The sequence below is a fragment of the Cervus canadensis genome, chromosome 29 (genome assembly GCF_019320065.1).
Source record: "Cervus canadensis isolate Bull #8, Minnesota chromosome 29, ASM1932006v1, whole genome shotgun sequence".
NCBI classification, from domain to species: Eukaryota; Metazoa; Chordata; class Mammalia; order Artiodactyla; family Cervidae; genus Cervus; species Cervus canadensis.
Genome location: NC_057414.1, coordinates 19,429,976 through 19,445,893, shown reverse-complemented (window position 1 = coordinate 19,445,893; position 15,918 = coordinate 19,429,976). Strand labels below are relative to the sequence as shown.

General features: G+C 38.2%; 1 non-coding gene across 1 annotated transcript; it reads right to left on the bottom strand.

The window, feature by feature from the left end:
- Positions 1 to 14,020: 14,020 nt before the first annotated feature.
- TRNAC-ACA lies at positions 14,021 to 14,092 on the bottom strand. The gene has a single exon. It is a non-coding gene; the product is annotated as a tRNA-Cys (tRNA).
- Between the last annotated feature and the right edge of the window lie 1,826 nt (positions 14,093 to 15,918).

Sequence of the window (15,918 nt, the reverse complement as noted above, 5' to 3'; positions counted from 1 at the left end):
TTCTATGTATAGGTCTTTTGTTTCTTTAGGCAGATATACTCCTAAGTATTTTATTCTTTTTGTTGCAATGGTGAATGGTATTGTTTCTTTAATTTCTCTTTCTGTTTTTTCATTGTTAGTATATAGGAATGCAAGGGATTTCTGTGTGTTAATTTTATATCCTGCAACTTTACTATATTCATTGATTAGCTCTAGTAATTTTCTGGTAGAGTCTTTAGGGTTTTCTATGTAGAGGATCATGTCATCTGCAAACAGTGAGAGTTTCACTTCTTCTTTTCCTATCTGGATTCCTTTTACTTCTTTTTCTACTCTGATTGCTGTGGCCAAAACTTCCAACACTATGTTGAATAGTAGTGGTGAGAGTGGGCACCCTTGTCTTGTTCCTGATTTCAGGGGAAATGCTTTCAATTTTTCACCATTGAGGGTGATGCTTGCTGTGGGTTTGTCATATATAGCTTTTATTATGAAGAGACAAAGAAGGACACTATATAATGATCAAAGGATCAATCCAAGAAGAAGATATAACAATTATAAATATATATGCACCCAACATAGGAGCACCGCAATATGTACGGCAAACACTAACGAGTATGAAAGAGGAAATTAATAGTAACACAATAATGTGGGAGACTTTAATACCCCACTCACAACTATGGATAGATCAACTAAACAGAAAATTAACAAGGAAACACAAACCTTAAATGACACAATGGACCAGCTAGACCTAATTGATATCTATAGGACATTTCACCCCAAAACAATCAACTTCACCTTTTTCTCAAGTGCACACGGAACCTTCTCCAGAATAGATCACATCCTGGGCCATAAATCTGGTCTTGGAAAATTCAAAAAAATTGAAATCATTCCAGTCATCTTTTCTGACCACAGTGCAGTAAGATTAGATCTCAATTACAGGAAAAAAATTGTTAAAACTTCAAACATATGGAGGCTAAATAACACGCTTCTGAATAACCAACAAATCATAGAAGAAATCAAAAAAGAAATCAAAATATGTATAGAAATGAATGAAAATGAAAACACAACAACCCAAAACCTATGGGACACTGTAAAAGCAGTGCTAAGGGGAAGGTTCATAGCATTACAGGCTTACATCAAGAAACAAGAAAAAAACCAAATAAATAACCTAACTCTACACCTAAAGCAATTAGAGAAGGAAGAAATGAAGAACCCCAGGGTTAGCAGAAGGAAAGAAATCTTAAAAATCAGGGCAGAAATAAATGCAAAAGAAACTAAAGAGACCATAGCAAAAATCAACAAAGCTAAAAGCTGGTTTTTTGAAAAAATAAACAAAATTGACAAACCATTAGCAAGACTCATTAAGAAACAAAGAGAGAAGAACCAAATTAACAAAATTAGAAATGAAAATGGAGAGATCACAACAGACAACACTGAAATACAAAGGATCATAAGAGACTACTACCAGCAGCTCTATGCCAATAAAATGGACAACTTGGATGAAATGGACAAATTCTTAGAAAAGTATAACTTTCCAAAACTGAACCAGGAAGAAATAGAAGATCTTAACAGACCCATCACAAGCAAGGAAATCGAAACTGTAATCAAAAATCTTCCAGCAAACAAAAGCCCAGGACCAGATGGCTTCACAGCTGAATTCTACCAAAAATTTAGAGAAGAGCTAACACCTATCTTACTCAAACTCTTCCAGAAAATTGCAGATGAAGGTAAGCTTCCAAACTCATTCTATGAGGCCACCATCACCCTAATTCCAAAACCAGACAAAGATGCCACAAAAAAAGAAAACTACAGGCCAATATCACTGATGAACATAGATGCAAAAATCCTTAACAAAATTCTAGCAAACAGAATCCAACAACATATTAAAAAAATCATACACCATGACCAAGTGGGCTTTATCCCAGGAATGCAAGGATTCTTTAATATCCGCAAATCAATCAATGTAATACACCACATTAACAAATTGAAAGATAAAAATCATATGATTATCTCAATAGATGCAGAGAAAGCCTTTGACAAAATTCAACACTCATTTATGATTAAAACTCTCCAAAAAGCAGGAATAGAAGGAGCAAGCACCCTTTAATTCCATGGCTGCAATCACTCTCCACAGTGATTTTGGAACCCAAGAAAATAAAATCTGTTACTGCTTCCATGCTTTCCTCTTCTACTTGCCATGAAGTGATGGGACTGGATGCCATGATCTTAGTTGTTTGATAGTGAGTTTTAAGCCAGCTTTTTCACTCTCCTCTTTCACTTTCATCAAGAGGCTCTTAAGTTCCTCTTTGCTTTCTGCCATAAGTGCGGTATCATCTGCATATCTGAGGTTGTTGATATTTCTCCTAGAAATTTTGATTCCATCTTTTGATTTATCCAAACCAGCATTTTGCATGATGTAATCTGCATATAAGTTAAATAAGCAGGGTGACAATATACAGCCTTGAAGTCCTCTTTTCCCTATTTGGAACCAGTCCATTGTTCCATGTCTGACTCTAACTGTTGCTTATTGACCTGCATAGACGTTTCTCAGGAGGCAGGTAAGGTAGTCTTGTATTCCCATCTCTTTAAGAATTTTCCAGTTTGTTGTGATCCACACAGTTAAAGGTTTTAGTGTAGTCACTGAAGCAGAAGTAGATTTTTTTCTGGAATTCCCTTGTGTTCTTATGATGGTATAATCAAGATCATATAGCAGAATTTTTGGTGGATAGTTTGTGTTCAGTAAGAATTAGAATTCCTCTACTATTCAGGGGCAAAAATCATAGTCTTTGATAGGTAGTAAGTTCCTGAGCTCTATTAGATCATCTCTTGCCAGGAATATACAGGCCGGAGAACTGAGAGACTGTCAGCTCTTCTTTGAGATCCTTTCAAGCTCATGGAGTACATCATCTTTAAATTTTCTCATGAAGATAAAGCAAAACAGTTATTTCTGTATAAAGTCACAGGTCCTGATTCTTTAGACTTTGTACTTATCCCACTTTCATCAGATACAGTAGTAGAATGGCACTAAATAAGACATAATCACAGAATAAGTGTCAATCTGATTGGATCTTGATTTTTAAAAATGTAATTTCCAGGTGAAAAAAAAAAAAGATGAGCTGGAGGCCTTAAAGGAGAATACAGGCTTAGATAGAGTAGTACCTCTATTCATCCCATGATTCTATTGAGCCCAAGTTTGCAGCAGATACATGTAAAGAACTTAGATTCTGAAGTCATAAAAATATGAATCACATGTTAACTTTGCCTGTTTCTCGCTGTATGGCCTTACACAATTTATCTCAACAGTCTTAGTCTTAGATTTTGTTCATTTGCAAAACAGAAAAATCAAGAGTATATGTATATATATTGTTATATGAAAAAAAATGAGCTATAACATATAAAGGGCTTGGTACTTTCAGTCCTCACTTATTATATTATTGTTATAGTACTCTTACATATGAAGCATACTTGCTCTTATATCAATAAATTCTCAACTTTGAGGTTACAAATATAGTATTTACATTATGGCATGTGTGTGTGACCAGATCAACAATTATAAATTTGAGGGCATGTAGAGAGGAGAATTGGGCTTCCCAGGTGGCGCTAGTGGTAAAGAACCCACCTGTCAAAGCAGGAAGACCTAACAGACACAGGTCCAATCCCTGGTTTGGGAAGATTCCCTGGAGAAGGGCATGGCAACCCACTCCAGTATTCTTGCCTGGAGAATCCCAAGGACAGAGGAGCCTGGCGGGCTGTAGTCCATAGGGCCACAAAGAGTTGGACATGACTGAAGCAACTTAGCACCCATGCTCACAGAGAAGGGAATTAATGTTTTTTTTTTTTTTTTTTTTTTTGCTGTTGGTAAGGGAACTTGAACCTCTGCTACTCAACAAGGAATAATAATCTAAAAGAATAATCTCATCTAAATAGAAAATAAAGTGATACTTTTCATGTTCCAAAAATATGTTGAATGGTCATTTTCAAATTATTTTAATCAGGAGCATTTAGTTTAAAGAGTTCATACACATGGCTAATCTCATCATCCTAAGAAAGAAATGCTGTTTAAAAGTAGACATGGTTTCTTTTCTTTTGGTTTATTCTTCTGTTCAATCCGTCTACAAGTTGGTGGTTCAGTTTTTTACTCAGTGGTGAATGGTGCTCTTTCAGCTGAAAAAATACATTCTAAATTACAGTTTCAGTAGCATCCCATGAACAGAGGAGCCTGGTGGGCTAAAGTGCATGGGGCTGCAAAGAGTCGGACACAACTGAGTGACTAGACAACAACAGGATCAGCTAAACTGGCAATAACAATTAGATGATAGTTAAAAAAAATAAAATCTTATAGAAATTTCCAACTCCCCCCACCAGAAAGCGTTAAAAGTTTGATGAAATCATGTTCTGTTTTGATGTGTAAGTGTTAACAAAAAACCATAACATCTGCTTTTGAAAAATATTATCTCTTGTGCTTAATTAAGTAATGTGTTGTTTAACTTAATAAATTATGAATGATCATATTATAGGGGATTCTAAAATGGCTGAGATTGCCCTCAAGAAACCAGTCAAGTGAGAGGAGAAGATAATTTACAAATATATACAGTTCAAGATATTGTATTAGAGGGGGAAGAAAAAAAAACCTAAGCAAGGTTATACAGAGTCAGAGCAAGGAGGAAATGCAGTTACTCATTAGTTTAATGGAAAACTTCATGACAGAGGTGCCATATGATGGCCACATGAGACAGTGTGTGAGTTTTAGAGAAAGATGAAGGCAGGCACTTAAGGAAGAGTTAAGAGTCTGAAAAAGACTGTAATGGAGAATTGTGTTTAAGTTACATCAACCTGCCTCCTGTGACTAGAAAGACTTTTGGATTCCTGGAAAATTAGGGGCCCTTATCAAACCCCTCTCCTGATTTCATTAACGTTCATCTCTATCATTCACTTGTTTACTGGGTCCGGTAAGATTTTATTTTAGCTCACATCCCAGCCTCTTCTGTTACAGCATTCCTCCTGTGCTTACGCTACACAAATATAACCAGACTCCCCTCATCCCCTGGCTTATTCATCCTCTCATTTTCTCAGTCTCTCTCTCAGGACATAAACTATTCATTTCCCTTTCTGACCCTTCTGCCTGGAATGTTCTAAATCCCTATCTATCCCACCAGCCTATTTTTCCCTAGTCAACTGCTTTTACTCTGTGTGGGTATGTTGTAGCTACCATTTCCTTGACACTCTATCTTAGATAACTTCTGTAGACTTCAGTCTACCAGGAATTCCACAATAGCATTTACCACACTCTTTTCTGATTCTCTTTTTACCCGTCTATATTCTCTATAAGCCTGTAGATGCATGGGGGTAGGAACTGCATTTCTCTCTTGTTTCCGTATTATCTAGCACTGTAGTTGCCCAGGAGTGTGTATGTACATAGTAGTTTTTCTGGGTCCAGTGAAAGGGTGACTAAAAGAGTACTAGGGTAATTAACATCTTAATGTATTCAGAATTATTAGCATGTACACATGAAATATCCAAACCGGTGCCAAAGGGATCGCATGGTTAGAGTTGCTGGGGCAGCTGAAATGCTGTCTTGGTCATACACCTGTGACTTGTCAGTGAGACATCTCTTTGGAATTCACTCAAATTGAAGCAAGTGGTGAATCTGAAATGTGAGGAAAAAAGATTAATAGCAATATAATGAATGGAAGGATATTTCTTCTATATTGTATGCCAAATAAAGGTAGACCACAAGTCCAAGATATTCATAAAAGAGAATATCAACTACACAGCTGGGAGAAAATGAATAATGGAACATATTTTTAATAGTGATTATGTCAAATTGAGTGATATGAATAATGGCTGACTTTGATTAGTGAGATTTTAAATCAACATGTTAATTGTCTTTTTTCCACTTATGAAACAAAGTCTGCATTTTATATTCATGCTTTTGCTTTTGTTTTTAATGTATAGTAAAGGGAAATGTGCATGTGAAGGTGTGGAGATAGTTGATTTACAACTAGACCAAAAAAAATGTTCTATATTTCTGGGCATATTTGGATGTCTGGAGTCTTGACTCTAGGCTAGATAAAGACAATTAAATTTAAGATGTTTAAGATCAGAAATATCTTTACTAATGGTTTGCCACTGATATTAGTTCAAAAAATTTGGCTTGAGCTACACCCAAAACTAAGATTCTTTGCAAAGATCTGGGTGGTACAAGGCACAGACGCAGGGGCCCTTGGAGAGCTTGCACCTCAGATATCTATTGGCCTTCAGAACAAAGAAAACCTACACTCTGTTTCTCTTGCTACACTGTGTTAGTTAGTTAGTTAGTTCAGTCGCTCACTCGTGTCCGACTCTTGGTGGTCCCATGAACCGCAGCATGCCAGGCCTCCCTGTCCATCACCAGCTCCCGGAGTTTACTCAAACTCATGCCCATCGAGTCAGTGATGCCATCCAGCCATCTCATCCTCTGTCGTCCCCTTCTCCTCCTGCCCCCAATCCCTCCCAGCATCGGGGTCTTTTCCAATGAGTCAACTCTTCACATCAGGTGGCCAAAGTATTGGAGTTTCAGCTTCAGCATCAGTCCTTCTAATGAACACCCAGGACTGATCTCCTTTAGGATGGACTGGTTGGATCTCCTTACAGTCCAAGGGACTCTCAAGACTCTTTTCCAACACCATAGTTCAAAATCATCAATTTTTCGGCGCTCAGTTTTCTTCACAGTCCAACTCTCACATCCATACATGACCACTGGAAAAACCATAGCCTTGACTAGACGGACCTTTGTTGACAAAGTAATGCCTCTGCTTTTTAATATGCTATCTAGGTTGGTCATAACTTTCTTTCCAAGGAGTAAGCGTCTTCTAATTTCATGGCTGCAATCACCATCTGCAGTGATTTTGGAGCCCCATAAAATAAAGTCTGACACTGTTTCCACTGTCTCCCTATCTATTTCCCATGAGGTGATGGGACCAGATGCCATGATCTTAGTTTTCTGAATGTTAAGCTTTAAGCCAACTTTTTCACTCTCCTCTTTCACTTTCATCAAGAGGCTTTTTAGTTGCTCTTCACTTTCTGCCATAAGGGTGGTGTCATCTGCATATCTGAGGTTATTGATATTTCTCCCGGCAATCTCGATTCCAGCTTGTGCTTCTTCCAGCCCAGCGTTTCTCATGATGTTCTCTGCATATAAGCTAAATAAGCAGGGTGACAATATACAGCCTTGATGTACTCCTCTTGCTGTTTGGAACCAGTCTGTTGTTCCATGTCCAGTTCTAACTGTTGCTTCCTCACCTGCATACAGGTTTCTCAAGAGGCAGGTCAGGTGGTCTGGTATTCCCATCTCCTTCAGAATTTTGCTACACTGTGTTACTTGCCTTTAAAATAAAAGTCTTATACAAGAATGCCCTGAGTTGGTATATCTATGGAGAAGCCAAGCTTCATTTCAAAGATTTCAATATGATTTTGAAAGTATGATAATCAGTTTTTTACAATAATACAATAAACATAATTCTTATTTTCTGAAAGACAGGTGAAAAAGTCAAGACAAGACTGATAAATGAGGAAAATAATCCCATATATGGAGAATGAATTTTGGCGAAAACCTAGTCATGATATTATCCTTACAGGTGTGTGTGTGTGTGTGTGTATTTAGAGTAACTGCCTAGGGATAAAACTGTCTAGGAATAAAAACAGTAGAAAAGCAAACTAATAAATAAACACACAAAAAGTCTGAAGGTTATAGTTGACCAGAATTTAAACCATAATATATAAAGTTGTAAAGCTTTATGGCATTTCATAATAATCATAATCTCTCTGAGAAAACTATCTTTGGATAAGAAAAATTATTTGCTCCAGGTGTGTTTATAAGCTCTTAGTGCTAGAGTATAAAATTCTGAAAGACTATGACTAGAGAAAATAGGGTAAGAATTGATTGTCACAATGGGAAGCCAGAATGGCCCATGTAAAGCTAGATGTCAGATAGGGGCTCTCTGTCTACAAGTCAGTAAGAAACTAGCATAACATTTTTATGTACTATCAGGCAATTTAAAAGCACTAAACTTGACCATAATCTTTGTCTTTTTCTTTGTCTGCTTAGGAAAGAGAACATGTTTCGGGATAGACACTATAGGTGTAAGAAAGGTCGAAAGTGAATGTGCGTTCTTTTCATGCTGAGTTACCTGGAGGTGATTAAAGCCTCTTGGTTTCAAGCTGTTCTGAGATCATAAAGATGAAAGACATCCTGATATCAGTGGAATAGGATAAAATGAGACCATAAAAGGATGTAATAAGTCCAGGACTTTTCTACTCCTGAAAAATACATGAGGAAAGTTCAGATTTCTCCTTCAAGCAGAACAAAGAAAAATCTGAGTTGATAAGTGGTAGAGAGGGGTTGATGTTCAGTGTGAGAAAGGGATGCCTTCAAACTAAGGAAAGGAATCAAAGTTAAGCTTCCACTGAGTGTGATTCACCATGCAGGTGCTGGGGATACAGAAGGAATGAGGTACAATCCATGCTTTCCCGGAGAAGGAAATGGCACCCCACTCCAGTACTCTTGCCTGGAAAATCCCATGGATGGAGGAGCCTGGTGGGCTGCAGTCCATGGGGTCGCTAAGGGTCGAACACGACTGAGCGACTTCACTTTCACTTCTCACTTTCATGCATTGGAGAAGGAAATGGCAACCCACTCCAGTGTTCTTGCCTGGAGAATCCCAGGGATGGGGGAGCCTGGTGGGCTGCCGTCTATGGGGTCGCACAGAGTTGGACACGACTGAAGCCGCTTAGCAGCGGCAGCAGCAGCAGCCATGCCTTCAAGACAGTTGTGTGGAGAAGGAAGCAGACCAGGACATCGTATGCAGAAGGTCCAATTGGAGTACTAAAGATGGGTATCCCCATAAGGATGGGGAATGATGGAGCCTGATCAGTTGTGGTAAAGAACGAAGAAAGGTTCCCAGATTTAACAGAGAAAAATATAGGACACCCAGCTAAATTAGCATCTCAGATAGACAACATTGCTGTTGTTTTAGTATACATGTGCACATGATTACATGGGACTACCACAAATACTAAAAAAGAATCATTGTTTATCTAAAACTCGAATTGAATTTGGCATTCTTTAGTTCAAATTGCAGCCCTAAAATCAAGAAAGATTTTCACAGAGGTATGCACTGAGATCGGAGGGGTCAGAGTCAATCAGAGGGCTTCCCTGGTGGCCCAGGGAAGAATCCATCTGCCAAGGCAGGAGACATGGGTTGGATTCCTGACCTGAAAAGATCCCACCGGCCTCAGAGCAACTAAGCCTGTGCATCACAACTATTGAGTCTGTGCTCCAGAGCCCATGAGTCGTTAACTACCGAGCCCATGTGCTGCAACTGCTGAAGCCCATGAGCCCATGCTCTCCAACAAGAGAAGCCACTGCAATGGGAGGGAAGATTGCACACCACAACTAGAGTAGCCTCTGTTCACCGCAACTAGAGAAAAGCCCACACAGCAAAGAAGACAAAGACCCGGAACAGCCAAAGATATATATATATATATATTTTAAGAGTGAATCAGAGGATGAGAAGAGATGAGCACATGCTAGAGAAATGGAATAGCTTATGTAGAAGCCCGTTAACAAGAAAGGTTCAGGTGCTGCATAAAATTAAGTTTTTAAACAAACTTGATAAAGCGTGACATTTGGAGAGGTAAGCAAAAGTTAGATAATGAAAGTGTGGTATGTTATGATCAATCCAGAGAGAAACAGGGCCCCCTTGAAGGAATTTAAGTGGTGCCATATCACATCTCTTTCATAAGAAGAGTCACTATGGCCCTGGGAGAAACACACGGGGGGAAGTGAGTGGGAGCAGGACAGCTCCCCAGTCACAATGCGCCTCCACCCTGGCTGCTCCTGAGAATCAAATGCAGAGTTTAAAACATGGATGTCTTGGCTTCATATCCGAGATTCTGACTTAATGGGTCTCATAGGTTTTGGGGGGTAAGATAATTTTACATCAAAATAAGCATACATACATTGAAATAAAATGAAACTGTGCTTTTGTAAAGAGATTTTTAAACCACTTTATTGGGATATGATAATGGACATGATTTGTTGAGACTGGAGATAAGTATGCATTCATGAAAATGGGGAATACATGTAACTTTATGGCTGATTCATATCAATGTATGACAAAACCCACTGAAATGTTGTGAAGTAATTAGCCTCCAACTAATAAAAAAAATAAAAAAGAAAGAATAAAAAGAAAAGTTACCTGCACAATCTATGCATTAAACATATTCATCATATCTCTATTCATCTCATCCTTTTTATATATGTATATATAGATATTATTGAACTATAGTTGATTTATAATGTGTTGCTGCTGCTGCTAAGTTGCTTAAGTCGTGTCCGACTTTGTGAGACCCCATAGACGCAGCCCACCAGGTCCCCTGTCCCTGGGATTCTGCAGGAAAGAACACTGGAGTGGGTTGCCATTTCCTTCTCCAGTGCATGAAAGTGAAAAGTGAAAGTGAAGTCACTCAGTCGTGTCCAACTCTTAGCGACCCCATGGACTGCAGCCCACCAGGCTCCTCCATACATGGGATTTTCCAGGCAAGAGTACTGGAGTGGGGTGCCATTGCCTTCTTCTATAATGTGTTAGTTTCTGGTATATAGCAAAGTGATTCAGTTATATATATATATGCATATATATAATTTACTTATTATTATTATGTTGTGATAAGAACATTTAACAAAAGATTTACCCTCTTAGCAAATGTTCAAGTACATAATACATCATTGTTAACTGTAGAAACCAAACTGCTCAGTCGGTCTCACCTTCCACAAATGACATATTGTACCCTTTGACCAACATCTCCCCATTTTCCCCATCCTCCATACCTAGCAACCACCATTCGACTCTATTCTGAATTTAGCTATTGTAGATTACTCATATAAGTGATATCATGAAGTAATTGTCTCTCTGTGTCTGGCTTATTTCACCTAAGCACAGTGTCCTGCAGGTTCATCCGTGTTATCACAAATGGGAGCATTTCCCTTCTTTTTAATGCTGAAGCGTATTCTGTATGTATAGACCACATTTTCTTTATCCATTCAACCACTCATGGGTGATTAGCATGTTTCCACCTCTTGGGTATCGTGAACAGGGCTGCAATGAACATGGGAGTGCAGGTATTTCGTCCGGATCCTGATTTCATTTTTTTTCAGATATATACCCAGATAAGATGCTGTAGTTCATACAGTCACTCTATTTTTTATTCTTCCACTCAGTTTTTCATAACAGCTGCATCATTTTACATTTTCTTCCAACAGTGGCAGAGGCAGGCCCCAGAATTTTTAACAAGGGATTGGTCAAAACAGAAGGGAAGTAAAGGCTGACTTCCAAACCCTTGCACATTCTCATCTTTTCTAACTTCACTTAGTTTTGTCTACCATGACCTGAAACCATTTTCACTGAAACTCCTTTAGCTATTTCTTCCCTATCCTATATTTGGATTTTCACTTGCTCTTTTGGAGTTTGTTATTTTGGCTCTATAATGTAGGTGACTATTTTGGATATTAAAAGTATTGTGGTGTTGGTGGTGGAGTCGCTCAGTCATGTCCCACTCTTTGCGACCCCATAGACTGTAGCCCACCAGGCTCCTCCATCCGTGGGGTTTTTTCAGGCAAGAGTACTGGAGTGGGCTGCCAGTTCCTTCTCCAGGGGATCTTCCTGACCCGGGATCTTCCTGACCCGGGATCCTGACCAGGGATCGAACCCGGGTCTCCCGAATTGTAGACAGATACTTTACCGTCTGAGCCACCAGGGAAGTCCCATTAAAAGTATAAGTTCTCTTAATTCCATCACTTTTTCAGACAAAATTAGCTTGACCTTCAGTTCTTTATTCAATTTATCAACATGGATTTGGGATAGAAAGTGCCTTAAAATTCATAACTCATGATCTATTTGGCTAGATATCACAAATGATCATGTATGGAATGTTTATGGTTATCACACCTTAGAGTGATGATTCCATTTATCCCTCACACAGATTTTACAAGGTGTATACTACTATATCCATTATTTATTTGGAGAAAATGAGGCCCAATATTAGTTGGTAAATATGTGACTTGGCATTGGAGATAAGACCTACTTTCTGTCGTTGACCTTACTTCTAATTACAAACCACTGTCTCTCTTCCTCTTTCTGCTTCTGCTTTCTCCCCTCCCTGACAGGATACTGACTTCTGTATTTCCATCTTTTTTAATCCATTCCTTTACAGGATTTTTTTTCTTTGTTTCTTTGTTTAAGAGTCAAAGGTGAAACAGATAGGAACCCTCCACTCAAGTAATTCACAGGCTCATTCTTTATTTAACCACATTCCATATGTGTAATTGGCATTTTCCAAATATTTTAAAATGAATCAATGAATGAAAAAAATGATCTTCTATGTAGTCTGAAGATATTCCCCATCCCTATTTTTAGATAAGCGGATACTAAAGTTATCTTAATATCTTTTGAATAATTTTTCCATATTTTACAAATCTATCAACTCACCTTTCACTCAGCACTAGCTTTCTTTTTTTCTGTGAACCAATACCTTTATTTTAATTATAAAGATGATGCAGACACATTTTAGATTCTGTGAACTGGGTGTTTAGATAAGATTACGTTTCAGGTTGGGAAAATTTGAGAAGAATTTGGTGGGGAGAATTCACATTTGAATAAGTCTGTGTCTAATATTACAGTGCTTTTTGGAAATGACGGACAATGTAAAAATTAAAACTGTAAAATTCAAACATGACAACAATTCAACCAGATAAACCAGGAAAATACTTTTATTTTTCTGATGAATAACAGAGAATTAACATTTTTAAATTAATTTATTTATTTTAATTGGAGGCTAATTACTTTACAATATTGTAGTGATTTTTGCCATACATTGACATGAATCAGCCACAGGTGTACATGTGTTCCCCACTATCCTGAACCCCCCTCCCACCTCCCTCCCCACCCCATCCCTCTGGGTCGTCCCAGTGCACCAGCTTTGAGTGCCCTGTTTCATGCATGGAACTTGGACTGGTTGTCTATTTCACATATGGTAATATACATGTTTCAATGCTATTCTCTCAAATCATCCCACCCTCACCTTCTCCCATAGAGTCCAAAAATCTGTTATTTATATCTGTGTCTCTTTTGCTATCTCGAATATAGGGTCATCATTACCATCTTTCTAAGTTCCATATATGTGTGTTAATATACTGTATTGGTGTTTTTCTTTCTGACTTATTTATTTCACTCTGTAATTTTGTCTAGAGAAAGAATTAGCATAGCTGAAAGAGGAGAGAAATGGTAGTAAATGCAGTTCATTCCCTGGTGGCTCAGATGGTAAAGAATCCATCTGCAATGCAGGAGATCTGGGTTTGATCCCTGGATTGGGAAGATCTGCTGGAGGAGGGCACGGCAACCCACTCCAGTGTTCTTGCCTGGAGAATTCTCACGGACAGAGAAGCCTGGTGGCCTTTTCCATGGGGTCACGGTCAGACCCGACTGAGCGAGTGAACATAAGTAGTTTATTAGTTATTTGCCCAGAGGAATGGTTTGAAATTTTAAATATAAAAATTATAATAAACATTCTGTTTGAACCTCTGTGGTTTCTTTGAGATTATAAGTGTAAAAAGATAGCTGCTTAAACATGAACTAATTATATAATAGCTCATTGGAAAATGATGATTGATGATTCAGGTTGAGAGAAGACCACTGAAAATCCTGTATAAGGATGAATCTCTTCACAGAGCATGTGCGGGTCATACTTCAGACCCTCATTTTTCTTTCAGTTTGGTTTGGTTTTTGGCTCTTCAAATCATTAATATATTTACTATAATAATTATTTTTAATGTTCTGTTTATCTAAATGGACACTACTTGTACCTTTCTAAGAGTTTTAATGTGAAGTTGCTCAGTGGTGTCGGACTCTTTGCGATCCCATGGACTGTAAAGCCTACCAGGCTTCTCCATCCATGGAATTTTCCAGGCAAGAGTACTGGAGTGGGTTGCCATTTCCTTCTCCAGGGAATCTTCCCGACCCAGGGATCGAACCTGGGTCTCCTGCATTGTAGGCAGACACTTTACCGTCTGAGCCACCAGGGAAGCCCTGGTGCCAAATATTCATGTAAAAGTCACGGTAAACTCATAATCTTTTTTTCTTCCTTTCCCACTCCCTCCTTTCCTCCCATTCTCTCTGTTCCTTCCTCCATTCTTTCCTTTCTTTCTGTTTTTCTTTTTCTTTCTTTCCACATTTATGATAGCCTCAGCTCATCCAGTTTTAATAAACATTTTTTCCCCATTATTTTGAGATAAACAGGAAGTCTCACTAGAGGTTTCCCAAAGGCCAAATTCCAGAGCAAGATTTGGGAAAATGAACTTTAAAAGCAGTGAGTCATATGTGACTGCCAATGCATCCAGCAAAATAGCTGTTTATAATTTTATATATTCATGGTTATTTGTATTATTTGATTTAAGAATAAAAACACATACGAAGACATAATTATCTTAAAATCAAATCATTAAATATTTAATTGCCTGATTCATTTCTCAAGTATAACATGTCACGTAAAAAATTAAAAAAAAAAAAAAAAACCAACAGCTCCCAAATCATTGCCTCTCAAATAGCATATAATAGTAACTATTGTGATTCGTAGACTACAAATTCTGTGATGGGTGTTGTGATTAGTCCTCTGCCTCTCTGATCTTACTTGATTTTCTCACTTATTAAAATAACTATTGCTTTAGTTTTAAGAATGAAACTTTTCTAATTTTAAACTGAAATTTAGATTGGATTTACTGTCAAGCTAAAGTATTAATCCATCACTGGATTTAGCTAAAAAACAAAAAGAATGGATTTAACAGTAGCTTAAAATAAGGATTTCCTTTGTTACCATAGAAAGAGAAGTCTGGAAGCAGGCATTTGGGGACTACAAAGGTGGCTGCCAGTTTTTTAGTGACTAAGTCATGTCTGACTCTTTGTGACCCCATGGACTGTAACTCGCCAGGCTCCTCTGTCCATGGGATTTCCCAGGCAAGAATACTGGAGTGGGTTGCCATTTCCTTCTCCAGGGGATCTTCCCAAGGGCTCAGCAGTAAAGAATTTGTCACCTAAGGCAGGAGACACAGGTTCAATAGAATAGAATAGAGTGGTAGTGGTTTAGTCCCTAAGTCATGTCCAACTCTTGTGACCCCATAGACTGTAGCCCACCAGGCTCCTTTGTCCGTGGGATTCTCCAGGCAGGAATACTGGAGTGGGTTGCCATTTCCTTCTCCAGTAGATCTTCTCAACCTAGGAATCAAACCCAGGTTTCCTACACTGCAGGCAGTTTCTTTACTGACTAGCTATGAGGGAAGTCCATCCTAGAATAGAATAGATAGATACAGATATTCAATAGAATAGAATTCACTATTCCGTGAGTCTAATAATTGTCACAAATATTCACATATCTATGAGTAGGGAATGGAACCGTTGGGGAAAGCTGTAGAAATATGACAGATCATAAAGGATATGTGAAGAACTTTTTTTTTCCTAGTTTATTCTCCTGGAAATCTTATAAAATATTTCCTCTTTGTCAGACTGACCTTACTTGACCTAACTAGTTTTACAGTCAAAGAAGACATGTCAAGAATGAGAAAAATATGATCTCATAAGTGTAAGATACAATTTATTTTAGATTCTTGTGTGAAGGTTCAGGCCACTACAGCAATGTTGATTTATTACTATTGTCATTCCTAATTTTCATCAGGCATAGGAGCATATTTCTGGAGAACTATAGGAGCCAGGTTAATATAAATGCTCAAATTGCTCTGGCTTTAAGCATTTGATTCCTTTGCCCTACGAGTCCATTGAGCCCTACATCATGGTGGTATTGAAATCATTACAGGATCCTTAGGGGCTATTTGTTGTTGTTGTTGTTTTCCCCCTTGGT